The sequence below is a fragment of the Heteronotia binoei genome, chromosome 4 (assembly GCF_032191835.1).
Source record: "Heteronotia binoei isolate CCM8104 ecotype False Entrance Well chromosome 4, APGP_CSIRO_Hbin_v1, whole genome shotgun sequence".
Taxonomy (NCBI): domain Eukaryota; kingdom Metazoa; phylum Chordata; class Lepidosauria; order Squamata; family Gekkonidae; genus Heteronotia; species Heteronotia binoei.
Window position 1 is genome coordinate 61,771,644 of NC_083226.1, and position 15,968 is coordinate 61,787,611.

At 43.6% G+C, this 15,968-nt stretch overlaps 1 protein-coding gene across 2 annotated transcripts in view; it reads right to left on the reverse strand.

Moving 5' to 3' along the window:
• Positions 1-15,968, reverse strand: part of SMARCA2 (SWI/SNF related, matrix associated, actin dependent regulator of chromatin, subfamily a, member 2) — a 180,400-nt gene that overhangs the window by 105,536 nt on the left and 58,896 nt on the right. Inside the window, exon 1 of one of the 2 annotated variants that reach the window (XM_060237407.1) lies at positions 2,496-2,502. The exons of the other annotated variant lie outside the window; for it this stretch is intronic. The gene's annotated coding sequence lies outside the window, so the exon portion shown is untranslated. Of the gene's footprint in view, positions 1-2,495; positions 2,503-15,968 lie in introns of those variants that run through there. 2 annotated transcript variants of the gene reach the window in all.

The following is a 15,968-nucleotide window of genomic DNA, read 5'->3' on the forward strand; positions in this document are numbered from 1 at the left end:
TATATTAATTGCTACATCAATTTCTATTTTTTCAATTGGATCATTCAAATTTTTTTCCATATATTCAGTTAAGGGTGCTATTTTGATCTTTTGCAAATATGCTTCGATCCTTTCTTTCTTTACTTTAACACCCTTAAATAATTTAGCATAATACTTAAAAAATTCTCTCTTCATTCCTTCTTGATCTACCATCTCTTTTCCATCAGCCACAATTTTATTAATAATTTTACTTTCTCTCTTTTTCTTCAATTGCCAGGCCAGGTACTTTCCAGGTTTGTTTGCTCCCTCAAAAGATTTCTGTTGTAATTTTTTCAAATTCCATTCAATTTCCTTATTTAACAAATGTCTCATTTGTGTTTGTAATATTGTAATCCCCCTTATAATTTTCTTTTTTCCTGGCCTTTTTCTTAATTCACCTTTTTTCTTAATTTCATTTTGAATGTTCAACATCTGTTTATCTTTTGTTCTCTTATCTTTATTATTCAATGTTATTAATATTCCTCTCATTACTGCCTTGTAGGCATCCCATACCATCTGAAATTCTATATCTTCTCTATCATTGACTTGGAAGTAAGCTTTAGTTTCCTTTTCTAAAGATGTCATTATTTCTTTATGTTTTAGTAAATTTTCATTTAATCTCCATCTCGAATTTTTAGACAATTTTGTAATCCACGTTATTGTGTAATGGTCAGCTCCTATTTTGGGTAAAATCTCTATTTTCTTTGTTATAAGTCCCAAATCTTTGGTACCCCACAACATGTCAATTTTAGAAAAAGAATTATGTCTGGCTGAAAAAAAGGTATAGTCCTGTACTTCAGGAACTTCCTCCATATATCCTCCAAATTCTCTTGTTTAACCAGCTCAAAAAAAGACTGGCAATTTCCCTTTGTTATCGATTTTTTTCTTCCCAGATCTATCTATTGTGTTTTGAATTGTTCCATTAAAGTCCCCCATCAACAAAATTTGCCCATAGGTCACTTCATCAAGATGTTGTGTAATATTTTTAAAGAAAATGTCCTTTGCACCATTTGGAGCATAAAGCCCCAACAATAAAGTTTTTTTTAGCATTCAATGTAATTTCCACCGCTATATACCTTCCATCTATATCTTTAAAAACCAATTTCGGATCTAATTCTTTTTTAATATAAAAAATTACTCCTCTCTTCTTCTGTTCAGCCAATGTATAAAATTCTAGTCCCAGTTGCTTATTCCATAAAAATTTATAATCCTTTTGTCTAATGTGCACTTCTTGTAAACAAACTATATTACAATTTTGTTTTTTTATCCAATGAAATGTTGCCCTTCTTTTTTGTGGTGAATTTAGTCCATTTACATTCCAAGATATCAATTTGTAATCCATCATGGTGCAAATTCTTTATTTTCTCCATAGAATCTACGCAATTCCTGTGTGTTTGTAATTGTAATCCTTTTCCCTTGAAGTTCAAAGCTCAAACCTTCAGGTATTATCCATCTGTATCTCATTCCATTGTCGCGTAATTTTTCTGTTAGTTTTTTATATAAATTCCTGTCAGTTAACACTTGTCTTGGCAACTCTTCCATAATTCTTATTCTACTACCTCCCACTGTCAATGTCTTTTCAAAAATTTTATTTATGATTTTTCCCACCATTTCTTTTGTCATAAATCTTATGACCACATCTCTTGGCAGATTGTTCTTTTTTGCATAGAGTGAATTCACTCTATACATATAGTCATACATATTTCTATTCCCTTCAGGATCTTCCTCCAAAAATTCTGCAATTATTTTTATTATGTATTCTTTCAAATCAGATTCTTCATCTGGTACACCTCTCAGATGAATCTGTGTCTCCATCAACTTGCAGTCATGTATTATCACCTTTTCTTGTAATTTTAACAAGGTGGAATCATGTGTTTTCACTCTCTCTTCCAGCTCTTGTACTTTTTTTGAGATTCTCTATTTCTTTTTTTGAGTCCTCAATATCCTTTCTTATTTTTTTTAGAGGCAGTTATCATTTCTTTCACCCCCTTCATTATCCTGGCTTCCATTGCATCTAATTGGGTTTGCATTTTCTCCATTGAAGCAGACCTAGCCCAAATTTGCTTCGGGTCTGACATGTAAAAAAGATTGAAATTTTTTATCTCACCAAATTAAATTTGGACCATCAGATTTAATAGAGTGAAGCTTGCCCTTTCCAATGAACCCAATTTCGCTGTCCTCTGAGCCTCCCAGGCTCAGATATTAAGGTTTAAAAGTTTTTATTTTTCCCAAAATGGCGGTCGCAACTTTTGCTTCACTTTAAAAAAATTTTTCTTCTTTTCCCTTTAACCAATTCAAATCTTCTTCACCACTATCCAATAGTCCTTATTTTATAATTGCCAACTCAGTTGACTCCACCAATTTTTATTGTCCCAGTCACTTAAAAACGTTGTTAAAACTTTGTCCTCCCAGCAATGGCCGCCGATGTTTCTCTCTGATATCATAATCCTAGAATAGGCTGTTTACTTCTCTGACTTCCTTCTTCTTTCTCTGGTACTTCCTGCTTTTCCTGCTACCAAGTCTCGTTTTGCTGGTAGAGAAATCTCACAATATCTGACGTACTTCCTGTGTTGACTATGAGCTGCAGATCTATGACGATGGGGCTACCTCCTCAACCGCAGATAGACTAAACAATAAATTCCTTTCTCCTTTTAGCAAAGTTCAAATTTAGCCCCTTTTCTCCTCCTCCTTTCAGGCTTCCATTATTTCCAACTCCCACCTTTTAATTTTGTTTTGTTTAGCTTTAGTTAGTCCCAGAGTGAAAAGATAGTAATCAGTACTTTTTTTTTGTATATCCAGATCAACACCAGTCTTTTGTAAATTAGATGTTTAAAGTTGTAAAAGAAGATTCGGATACTGTCAAGCTTATGTCAAATAAATGACTCTGGAAACTTCTGCAGATGATGGATATGCAACTTCTCTCCGGAGATCCCTCAAAGCCTCAAAGAAGCGCCCCCCCCCCCAGTACTTCCTTTCAGCCAAGGTAAGTCTCCTCAAAGTATCTGTGCATATCTTGGACAATTCTCCAGCTGAGAAAAGTAGGCAGTAGGCATTAATTTGCCTTTTACTACCCTGAACAGAAGTGCCAACTTGCCCCCGTTAAGGAAAGCAGCTCAGCTCGCCATTTTCCGATCCCGGAAGTCCCGGTAGTGCACCAATGTGGATGCATCCCTTTGCACAATGTCGAAGACAGTGTCTGTGACTATAGGCTGGGGTTGATGACTATAGGCTGGTAGCAACAGGGAATGTGCCATACGCTTAACAAAATCCCCACAGGCTCTGAGGTCTTCACAGGGAGGTACAGGGGAATCTTCTCCAAGCTGTTGAGGAGAAGGTTCTGTGTCAGAGTCCTGAAGGTCCGGTTGGTCAGAGTCGACTTTGGAGTGGGATGAGGAGGAGTCCCACTCCAACAGCTGTTGCGGTATGTCAGGTGTCTTCAGTCTCAAAGGCTGAGATTGAAGAGGAGTGCGTTTTGGCGCTGAATCATCTAGTTTTTCTGCCTGTCGTTTGGGTGCTGGTGGGTCCAGGATACAGTGTGTTTCCCGATGGCATGAATGGCAGGATGCCACTGAGCAAGTGTCCCAGTCTGGTGATGGGCGATGGAGTCAGGGAAAGGAAGATGGCATTGGGTAAGTGCCATAGTGATATTTCCACTGTCTTTGATCCCATGGTATTGAAGGTGGAGGTGGTGGTAGACCTCGATCAACTGGGAGCTTCGACATGGAGTTCTCAATCAGTGTGAGCCATCGAGGTGGAGGCAGTGGAGATGTATTCCCATGATCCGGTGGATTTTGTCGATTCGAAGGGCTCGGCTTAGTGTCTGATGATGGGGAGTGAGATGTATGCTTAGTTAGATGAATCTCGAAATGCGACGTGTCTTGGGTCGGTTTTTGCAGAGGTGTTTGTCGAATTGGTGAAGCAAGTAATTTCAGTGGTGGAACCTTGCTGGGCTCTACTACCTGTAGGGGTGTAGATAGTTGCTCCATATGTTCTCAAGGGCTCTTAAGAGTCTTTCTTATGTTTTTTGCCTTTGTCCCTCTTGGGCTCTTTACCCTTCCTGCATTTCTTAGCAGGAGTGGAGGTATCTGAGTCAGATGCCAGGGCATTTCAGCACTGACCGTTCGGCTTTGGATCAAGATGGAACAGTGGGAGTCGATGTGGAAGGCGCTGATGTCAACATGTGTCCCAAATCAGTCTGTGACTGCAACCTTGGAGCAGTGAGTGCTGACTCCAAGGGCTATGTGGAGTCTAACAGCATGATTTTTTTGAGTCTGTTTAGAGAATTTAGCACAGTGCGTGCAGGTCTCTGTCCAGTGACCCTCCCCCACGCAGAGTAAGCAAAGGTCATGGCCATTGGGTGGAGCATTTTGCTTCTGCACCTCTTGCAGTGCTTAAAGCACCCCCAATATCTTTCCATATGCTACTTAGTGTAGGGTTCACAATTCCCAGGGGGAAAGGGTGGGGATCTCCTCCTGCGAGGGGAAAGGGGGTGGAGGAAAAACTCATGCACTATTAAGCGAATGCCCGTTTGCTTGCAGGTAAAGATGAAAAAGGTGAAGAAGCGGTGGTGAAAAGTTAATGAAAAGGTAAGTACTGACGAAAAACAGGAGGAAGATCCTATCCGTGCGATGGTCAGAAAGGAACTGGCAGGATCCTCATGCCCATCCCAGTGGGCATGCACGGGAGAGGCGCCACACGCATGCCAACTGCGAAGGGCATGAAAATCCTTAGAAGGGGTGGCACTTAGAGGAGGGCAGGGAGCTGTTCCTGTTGGCACCAGAGGAATGGACTCACAATAAGGCTTAAAATTAAGGGTGGGAAGGTACCAGCTGGATATTAGGAAAAACTTTTTTATATTAAGAGTTGTTGAACAGTGGAATCAGCTACCTAGTGAGGTGGTGAGCTCCCCCTCACTGGCAGTCTTTAAACAGTGGCTGGACAAACACTTGTCAGGGATGCTCTAGGCTGATCCTGCATTGAACAGGGGTTTGGACTAGATGGCCTGTGCAGCCCCTTCCAACTCTGATTCTATGAATCTATAGGAGTGAAAATTAGATCTCATAAATTCCATGCTTCAGAATAAAATATCATCAAATAGGCAGCCCTCAAACCTATTCTGTGCATATCTGCTCCTGTACAATTTTATTTAACAAAGCAGAGCAATATACTCATAACTGGAGCCATGCTGTCTTGCTCCTGCAAATGATTCACAGTTCTACCTAGATTTTCTAGGTATAACCTGGCAACCAGCTGGAGAAGGGAGAGGGTATATGCAGAACGATGGACAGTGACAGTGTGATGTCACTTCTGGAAAAACCAAAAGTGACATCAGGTAATTCTATGAATCACTGAAAACTCTGTGGTTTTACTACAGTTTCTAGTAATCCTAGAGAGGACTGATGTTGCGTCTGGATTTTCCCCAAAAGTAAGTCACACTGTTGCCAACATTTTTTTTACTCTTGTCAGCTGCTGGAGTGCTAGTGGGAAAAGGTCACTGGGGGCTGCAGACTTCCCACCAGCAGCTGGGATTTGAAAACCCTAGTAGTACCAGGTTCAAAGATTAAGATTGGTCAAGCTTTCCCTTTAATATAGTGTAGATTCTTTAACATACAAAAATGTCAAAACCACTGATGCCACTAGAATAAAGAGATATACAATACAGAGCAGCCCAGTTTAAAATAAGTGGGTAATCTTGTAGTGGCAGCTTGATTTGTTCATGTTCCCCTGGTAATTTCCTCTTGCTGTTTTCTCAACACATCCTGGTTCTTGTTCATTACCTGTCCTCTTTCTCATTCGAATTTCTTCTACCTCTCATTTGTTCTCTATCATGCTTTTCTCTATCATGCCTATTTTTATCAATGCATTTCCATTATTCTCTATCCATATAATTAAGAACGCCTTCCAATACAACCTTCTGTACACGGGTCTGAATATCCATATTTTGTATTATGCATAAACCAGTCATAAAATACACCTTCAAAATAACTGCAAAGAGATCTCACAAATCAGAATATTTGTAAGAGAAAATCTGGTTGCTTGTAATTGCCAGAAGATGAGTACATCTTGTATTTGGGTACTGCATGCCAAACACAAAATGTCATGTAAGGAGCAACCCATATTTTCCTTTCTCTTTTTACGTTTATTTCCTCTCATTCTATTCAGAAGAAACCAGCACCTTTATTATCCACTACTTAACACCCTGAGTCCTTTGCATTTGTCATTTACAAGGACAATGAACTTGGACAAATGAGAACTTCTTGCAGGTTGGTTTTTGCTTCCTTGCCTTTTCTGTCCCTGGATGGGGGCTTCACTGTGGTGGCTGTGGCATCAGCAAGAGTCCTGCTGACTCCAAGAGGCTGGTGGGTGGCATTCAGGCAAATCCTGGCAGCAGTAGCCACATGGGCCACTTACAGCAATTTGCTGCTGCTTCTAACAGCAAACAGCTATGAATGGTTTCTGCCTCCTTTACATCAGACCCAGTCTTCTGTATTGACTGCTGCTACAAAGCTAGCAGTGAGCCCTGAAATCACCCAAGAGCCAACACTCTGCATGCCTTCCTCAGTGTTAAAGAGCTGCTCAAAATTAAGAGGATACACATATGAAAAGAACACTTCTGTATTAGTCAATATTTTGTTTTGAGCAGCCCCCTTCCCGGAAAGGATTGGGCCCCTGTCAATTACAAAGGGAAATGGTGAAAAAGACATACATGTCCGTCATACCTATCTCCAAAATACCATATGAGGAGCTGCCAATTTGTGCAAAAATGACATGGGAAAAATTAGCATGAAGAAAAGCAGATGTTTTGGCCACTGTATGACACAGTGTTGGACTGGATGGGCCATTGGCCTAATCCAACATGGCTTCTCTTATGTTCTTATGAGAACCACTGGTAGTTCTTTTGTGAACATTAATATCTCACTCTGAAAAGTGCTGATGGTTCTAAATTGTCAAGTATTAATTTACATTGTTTTAAATACTTCAATAATTAAAAATACTTTAAATAATTAAAAATAAATTAGAGGGATCAAACTAAAATGGATGCAGGTATCAAGTGTTCGATGTTTCTAGTTTGCTTTTCTATATTTGTGCAAGACTGTTGCACAACTCTTTACTGTTTTATGTGATCACTGTTGGAGCATATAATTTAAAAAGTTTAACTGTGATTAACTATATTACATATTGAACAAGGTTTGAGTCCAGTGGCACCTTAAAGTCCAACAAAATTTAATTCTAGGAAGAGGAAGAAGAAGAAGACTGCAGATTTATACCCCACCCTTCTCTCTGAATCAGAGACTCAGAGCAGCTTACAATCTCCTATATCTTCTCCCCCCACAACAGACACTCTGTGAGGTGGGTGGGGCTGAGAGGGCTCTCACAGCAGCTGCCCTTTCAAGGACAACTCCTGTGCAAAGCCATTCCAGCAGCTGCAAGTGGAGGAGTGGGGAATCAAATCCGGTTCTCCCAGATAAGAGTCCACGCACTTAACCACTATACCAAACTGGCTACCAAGCTTTCGTGTGAATGTGCACTTCATCAGATGCACATATACACAAAAGCTTATACCCAGAATTAAACTGCGTTGGTCTTAAAGGTGCCACTGGACACAAACTTTGTTCTAATGCTTCAGATCAACACAGCTACCCAACAGAATATATTACACATGGTTCCACAACACTTTTGACAAATGCAGCAAATACATAAAGATAGAGAAATGCACAGAACTTCTTATAATTTTGGTCTCAAGGTGGTTTCCCACTGAAAACCACCAAGCCAAGATGAATTCAGAGAGGGGTGGCAATTCAGCAATGTTCAGGGAATAATGGCACAAGGCAAAAAGGCTAAGAAGTGCCTCAACCACCTGTACTAGAATCCCCCACCCCAAAACCACAGCCCCAGCATCTGACCTTTGGTTTAAAAAAGGAGGAGGGGGTAAGAATGGTCATAGGATTAGCTGTCACATTCAATTCTACTGTACAATCCATTGCATTTACTGGTGGTACATGTTGATAAAACAGTTATAAAATTGTAAGTGTCAATGCCTTCAAAACAAGGCTCCTGCTTTTCCTAAAAGTGTTTTTTTAAACAACAACAACAACAACAACCTCAAATTAAATTGTTAAAAACCACCTCTGATAGTGAACCCTGATTGCTATATACTTCATTACTATATACTTCATTATTATTCACAGGGCTTTTTTGTAGAAAAAGCCCAGCAGGAACTCATTTGAATATTAGGCCATACCACCTGACATCACCATTGTTTCACACAGGGCTTCTTTGTAGAAAAAGCCCAGCAAGAACTCATTTGCATATCAGGCCACACCCCCTGGTGCCAAGCCAGATGGAACTCTGTTCTTCTGTGTTCCTGCTCAAAAAAGCCCTGATTATTCAGCTGTGCACTAAAACACAGAATGATTTAAGACTATCAGCTCTGTAAAACAACTATTACACCCTCACTCTTATCTTTAAACTGTTAAACTAAAGCTGTTTGAGGAAAGATAGTGGGCTTAAAATCTATGTTTCACTGATGTAAAGTCTTATAAACTGACACTGTCTGCACTGTTTATCAATACCTTTTACTCAACAGAAGCTCTGCTTCCACACAGTCATACTGCTTTTCAGCTAATCATTTTTTACTGACTGCTGCTATCAATGTAGGAAAATTATAAGTGTCAGCTAGCTGAAACTGAATATGGAGAGCAATTCAGATTCACAGCAACTAGCATCTAGCTCAGCACAAGGATGGAGTGATGGTCAAAATTCTAGGCAGCTGGCTGACTGCTTCTCCTGGTATAAGCCTGTACACAACACACATGCAATCCAACTATCTCTCTTTACTATTCTTTAATCACAGGTAATTTATCTAGTTCAGTCAGAAACCATACTTTCTCACTACTTCCTCCCTATAATATAGAACCATCTCCCTGATGAGCTATGTCAGATTCCACTCAATCTCCTAGAAAGCCTAGCTATTCTGGAGAATTTTATGCTGCTAGCCACTGGACTGAAAGATCCTTAAAAGCAGATGCTGCTAATTATTGCACCTATTGAAGTAATAGGGCTGAAGTAGTAAGGAGGCTAATATATTTTTTAATTGTTGGAAGAGAGTTTTCTACTGTTATAGCACATCTTTTTTTTTAAAAAAAATGTACATTTTTAAATTCTGTTTTTGTACATTTTCAAATTAGCTGCTCTGAGACTACTGGAAAGGTGGGGGCACAATAGCTTCAATAAACTGTAACCATCCACATGCAACACATTTGTGGGATTTTTCTGATTTGTAAAGTACAACGCTTAAATTGTATGAAACATGCATGGATCATGACCTGAATCTTATTATCAGGTTCTCTGTTACCCAGAAACATCTTCCAGAGGAATGGTGTACATTTTGGAATAGTCATCTTCCCAAAAAAAGGGTGGTGGTGGTACAAAAGTGAGGTCTGTTTCAGGGGGAAAAAATTCTACCAAGTGGTTTAGTTTTTGGCTTTAGATATTCAATAGAAGTACAACTAGGGAGAAAACCCAAACTGATTTGAGAGCACAAAATGTATTCTTCACAACCAGTGCTGGCCCCCAGAGAAAAGTAGATTAATTATATTCAGAAAGGCTTAAAAGGAACGATTCTTTAGCACCAGCCATTTCATCAGTCCTTTCCCTAAGCGAGCAGGCCTCAAGGATTCCTTCTTATGTCACTGTTACTGTTACACTGTATTACATTTACAAATAGACAATGGTGCAATATTACTAACTAGGAAGATCTGGACATGTTAAGAAGGACATTGACATAGCTGCCATATTTGTTTGTACTTGCTGTTCTTTGAATAAATGAGCAAAATTGATCTGATGACAGAATATCTGACAGTTATTTGCTAGGAAATAAGTACCTATCACAGATCATGGTGAAGTAGTAGTTTTGAATCTAAGGTGCCGTTCAGTAAAGAAAACTCATAACTGTGATATGAGGGCCTGTTTTGTATATTCTATTTTATATTGTGAGACTGCAATATTCAAAACTACAGTTTGTGAAATTAGTCAAACCCAGGCTGCAAGTGAATACAACAAAAATGTAAAAAAACCCCAGGTTTCCTACCTGTAACTGATGATCTTCGAGTGGTCATCTGTGCATTCACACTCATGGGATGAAGTGCCAGCACCGATCTCTGATCGGTAATTCCAAAGTCCGGGATTTTTTGCCGCCCGACCCCGGTGGGCATGCGCGACAGTCCCACTGCACATGCTCACCCGGTGGGCGGGAACATCCCGCCAGTTCCTTCCCACCGCCGCCTATCTAAAGTACCCATGACCAGCAGCAGAGGGGAAGGAGGGCGGGTAGTGTGAATGCACAGATGACCACTTGAAGATCATCAGTTACAGGTAGGAAACCTGTTTATCTTCTTCGTGGTCTCTGTGCTTCACACTCATGGGAGATTAGCAAGCTAGGCTTACCTGGTGGAGGGAGCTGGCGGTTATGCAGAAGTAGCGGCTTGAAGGACCAGGGTACCCAGCTGTGCTCTGCAGCGCTTCCGGACATCCAAGGCATAATGTTGCATGAAGACATGAGGAGATGCCCAGGTTGCAGCCAAACAGATGTCCGCCAAGGAAGCACCCTGCAGAAATGCTATAGATGTAGCCATAGCTCTAGAGGAATGCGCACGGAGTGGCCCTGGCAAGGGACGCTTCGCCAACAGGTAGCAGAGTTTAATAGCCTCCGTGATCCACTTAGAAAGTCTCTGTGCAGAGATCCTGAAACCCAACCTAGGGGCCGCATAGGAGACAAATAGATTGGGATCCTTTCTAAATGGCTTAGTGCAATGCACGAAAAACAACAATGCCCTCTTAACATCTAGGGCATGCAAACATCTCTCTTCTGCAGAAGACGGAGAAGGATAAAATGTAAGCAAAAACACATTTAGATTAAGGTGGAAACTAGACACCACTTTACGGAGGAACGAGATGTCCGGAGTCAAAGGAACCCCATCCTCATGGAATGTTACGAATGGAGCATCACACCACAGAGCCACCAATTCACCTGCCCTCCTGGCCGTAGTGATGGCCACTAAAAAGGCAGTCTTCCAGGCAAGAAGATGCAGTGGACAGGTAGCCAAGGGTTCAAAGGGCTGCCTCAATAGCCGTTCTAGGACCAACTGCAGACCCCAAGTGGGAGGAGGACTCTTTGACAGTGGGTGAAGCCGCAGAAGACCTTTCAGGAAGCGCTTTGTATGAGGATGTGTGAAAACTGATACGCCATCCACGGAATCGTGATGTGCTGAGACTACAGGTAGATACACTCCAATCGAAGATTAAGCCCAGCATCCACAAGAGTCAGTATGAACTCAAACACAAGCTAAGACTAGTATGAGCACTGATGTCCTTGTCCCCCAGAAACTTAGACCACTTTCTCTCACAGGAGCAGCGAGTTGATAGCTTTCTACTGTTCAACATTACATGCTTCACTCGGTCTGAGAATTCTGGAAGCTGACCCTTCAAACCGTCAGTTTGAGATGAGGGATGTTGTGGTGAAACAGGCGGCCTCCATGAGCCAATAGGAGGTCCTGATCCGAAGGAAACTTGTGGTGACACCCTCCCGCCATAGCCAGAAGGATAGGGAACCAGTTCTGTCTCAGCCACCACGGAGTAATCAAGATGCACTCCGGACACTCTTGGGCCAATTTGTGAATCACTCTGGTGAGAAGAGGCATGGGCAGAAACAGGTAGAGGAACTTGTTTGCCCATGAGAGTAGAAGACCATCCCCCAGGGACCCTGGGTCCATTCCCCCTCTGGAACAGAATAGCTCGCATTTCCAATTGCTTGCCATGGCAAACACATCTATCCTGGGGTGACCCCAGTCCAGGAAGAGAGGTTCTAGATAAATCCAGTTCACCTCCCACTTGTGATGGGAAACCTCCTGCTCAAGGAGTCTGCTTGCACATTGAGCTCCCCTGGCAGGTGGGTGGCCATAACGAAGGTCTGGGTAGCTATCCAGGCTTCCCAAAGCTGCATCGCCAGTGCACATAGCTTCCTGGACACAGTTCCCCCTTGATGATTTATATAGCTTACAACTGTCATGTTGTCAGACATCACAGACATAGTCTGACCGCTGATCAGGGGAAAGAATGATCTTAGGGCTAAATGAACTGCCATGAGCTCCAAGACATTGATGTGATGATGTGCCAATGATGGGGGCCATGGGCCACCTATATGGAGATCATCTAAGTGCGTCCTCCCATCCCCACAGCGAGGCATCCGTTGTCACCTTGACTGAAGGGAGCGGAACATGAAACGGTGCCCCCTTGCAGAGATTGGACTTCACCTTCCACCAGTCCAGAGAGCGGAGCACCGCCGACGGGATTTGAAGAACCTTGTACGGGAGATCCCTCACAGGGTTATACATTCTGATAAATCAAAGCTGGAGGATTCGCATCTGCAATCTTGCAAAACTCAAGACATTGGTAGTAGCCGCCATGAGGCCCAAGAGATCTGCAGAACGGAAGCACATCTCACCATTTGAAGGAGCTGAACCGGGGAGATGATATCCAGCGCCTGCGACTCTGGTAGGAACACCAGATGCCAAGCAGTGTCCAGAACCGCTCCTATAAACTGCTCCTATAAACTCCTATATTCTTCTTGCTGGAACCAGGTGAGACTTTTTCTCCTTCACCAGAAGCCCTAGTTAGCCCAGGAGGTTGAGAAGCACTTGCAGATGAGCCCGTAGAGACGCTTCGGACACCGCAACCACCAACCAATCATCTATATAAGAAAAAAGGATGATAACCTGGAGCTACCACGACCACCATGATCTTTGTGAAAACCCTGGGGGCAGTGGAGAGTCCAAAGGGGAGCACCCGGTATTGGAAATTGTTCGTCCCAATTGCAAAACGAAGAAACCTCCTGTGACTGGGGAGGATGCTGATGTGGAAATAGGCATCCTTCAGGTCCAGGGTAGCCATCCAATCTCCTTTGTTGATGAGTGGAAGAATGCGCTGTAGAGTCAGCATTCTGAACTTTTGATAAGCGATGAATTCATTCAGTCCCCTCAGATCCATAATTGGACTAAGTCCTCCGTCCCGCTTGGGGACTGTGAAGTATCTGGAATAAAAACCCTGACCCCTTTGATGGTTGGGGATGGGTTCTATTGCTTGCTTGCTGAGAAGACTTTGAACTTCCTCCATTAGAACAGCTGTTGGATGTGTGATTACCAATCTGGGATGAGAAGGGGGCTGAACAAATTTTATCACATAACCCTCCTCTATGATGGTCAATACCCACTTGTCGGTGGTAATCCACCACCATGCTTGCAAGAATCTGAGGAGACGGGTGGGCCCAGAGGAGGGAGGGGCATGGAGAAGGGGGAATGCCAAAGTCAAAGTCCCTGCTTGGGATTTCTGGTATTCTTACTTTCCCAAGTGAGAGGAGAAGGAATAAAACTTGGCTTTGCCTCCTGCGGTGAAAGAGCTCTTGGCATCATGCTGTCCCGCACGCGGCTCCCAAGTTCTCTCAGGGGATTTGGTCTGATAGGACTTCTTAGCCCACTGCTTGGACCATGGACGAGGCTTGCTGGAGTGTGAGGAAGAAGCAGGTATCCCCAGGTTACGCGATGTCTTAATGCTCTTGTCCATTTCTTGTAGGACTGAGTCAGTAGTGGAATTGAAGAGACCCTCTCCTTCAAAGGGAAGGTCCCCAACCCAGGATCTAGTGTCTATCTGGAGGGCGGTGGCACAAAGCCAAGAGTGATGATGCAGGGTGAAGGAAGAGTTAAGCGTTTTAGCTGCATTGTCCACCATGTGCTTAGAGGCCTGAAGCTGTTGTTTTGCTAGTAGCATCCCCTCCCTCTGAGCCTTCTTGGCCAGGATACGTTTATCCTCAGGGAGAGTGGCCAAAAGAGGTGAAAGCTGCTCCCAGCGGAAATACTGATATCTCGCCATACAGCAGAGTAGTTAGAAATCTTTATTCCGAGAATCGCCTGCCGAATGCATCAATTCTCTTCCCTTCCTTATCTGGAGGCGAGGAGTGGGTTTTCTTAGCCTTGGAAGAGGATACCACCACAGAGTTGGGACGTGGGTGGTTAAAAAGAAATTCTGTGCCCTGTTCCTGGATTTTATACATGTGGTCCATACGTTTGGAGGAACTTGGGGTTGAAGCGGGCTTGGACCAAGGGTCTTTAATGGCCTGCAGGATCACCTTTGTGATAGGAAGGGCTACAGCTGTTGATGTGTCTTTCTGCATAATATCAAAAACCGTATCGTCGATGACCGGTTGAGGCTGGACCACTGGCAGAGACAAAGAGCCATTCATTTAATCAATTCCCCATATGGTTTTAAGTCTTCAGAAGGAGAGATTGGGAGATCTTCAGCTATCCTGGATTCCAGTGAGGAACCTTCCTGCTGTTGACCTGAGTTGTCCTCCGCCTCATCATCTGAGGTCGACGGAGAGGATGGGCACTGTCTTCAGATGGTAAGTCTGGTGTGTCTAACATAAGCCTAGAAGGGGGAGTCCGCTCACAGTCAGGAACGCTGGGAAGTATCTGTTTCCTGACTAAATTCAGTGTCGAAGTTGGCATCAATGAGTCCCGTCGACCAGATGGAGAGTGCGCCGAGGCTCTGGAGCGATGGGAAGCTTCAGAACGCTGGTCCCAATCTGGGTTCTGAGAGGGGTACCAAGGGTATGGAGCATGAAAGGGACAGCCCCCAAATAGATATGCCCACGGGCGTGGGTCCCAGCTGGGCAAAGGATGCGGCAACCAAAAGGGGTCTGGAGTCTCACCAAACCGATCTGGCTGAGGTATCAGCGGCAGTGTTGGTGTCGAGCGGTCCTTCGGCTGGGAAACTTCCAGGTCCAACGCCGAACATGGATCACTGCCTTCCTTCGAGCATGCCGACCACTGTGTAAGATCAATCTCCAGATCAGAGCCAGACAGAGAGGAGTGTTGAATATCCGTTGGACCCGAGGGGTTTTTTGGTTGAATTGGTGAGGCAAGGATCTTTTCTTTTTTTTGGTAAATGGCAAGGATCTTTTCTGGAGGCTCTCCCGAAACAATTGCCGGGTCCCTTCAGTGGCAGAGAAGGGGTCTGCTGATCTTGCCGCCACTTCTCCTTTCTATGCTTCTCGGACTCAGCAGAGCGAGAGTTCCGATCCCCTTTGGTCTTCTTGGCCGGAGTTGAGGGTTCGGACTGGGATACCAAGCCCACACGCTTGTGGGGGCGGTCGGGTCCCTGGAGTGGCTGAGTCAGTTGGCTCGACAGCGAGACCGGAACCGATGCTGGAGTGGCCATAGAAGTGCTGGTCGACACCGATGTCGACATCTGCGGTGCGAGAGCTGATTTCAACAACGCCGCCAATAGTCTTGCCGCTCAGTTTTTTTCTGGTCTGCTTAGAAAACTTAGAGCAATTATGGCAGGATTCTACTTGGTGACCTTCCCCAAGACACAACAAACAGAGGGAATGTCCATCGGGAGGAGGGATCTTGCTCCTGCACTTAAGACACTGCTTGAAAAACCCCAAACGCTTTTCCATAGACAGGGGATGGCAGGAGGAGGGGGGGGGAGAAAAACCCCAAAGGGTAGCAACAATAAACTAACAGTCTCTTCTTTTTCTTTTTTCTTTTTTTATATAACAAGAACAAGAACGAGGAGAAACCCGGAGAGGAAAAAAAGGCAAGTGAACTACTGACCGGAGCAACCACGAACGTGTCTATCCAACACGGTGGTAAAGAAAAAACTGGTGGGATGTTCATGCCCACCGGGTAAGCATGCACAGTGGGGCTGTCGCGCATGCCCACTGGGGTCAGGCGGTGAAAAATCCTGGACTTTGGTATTACCGATCAGGGTTTACCGATCAGGGATCGGCACTGGTGCTTCATCCCATGAGTGTGAAGCACAGAGACCACGAAGAAGATCATTTCATTTCATGTCAGTTCATATCTTGCAAAACACGCCCAAAATCACATTGTATG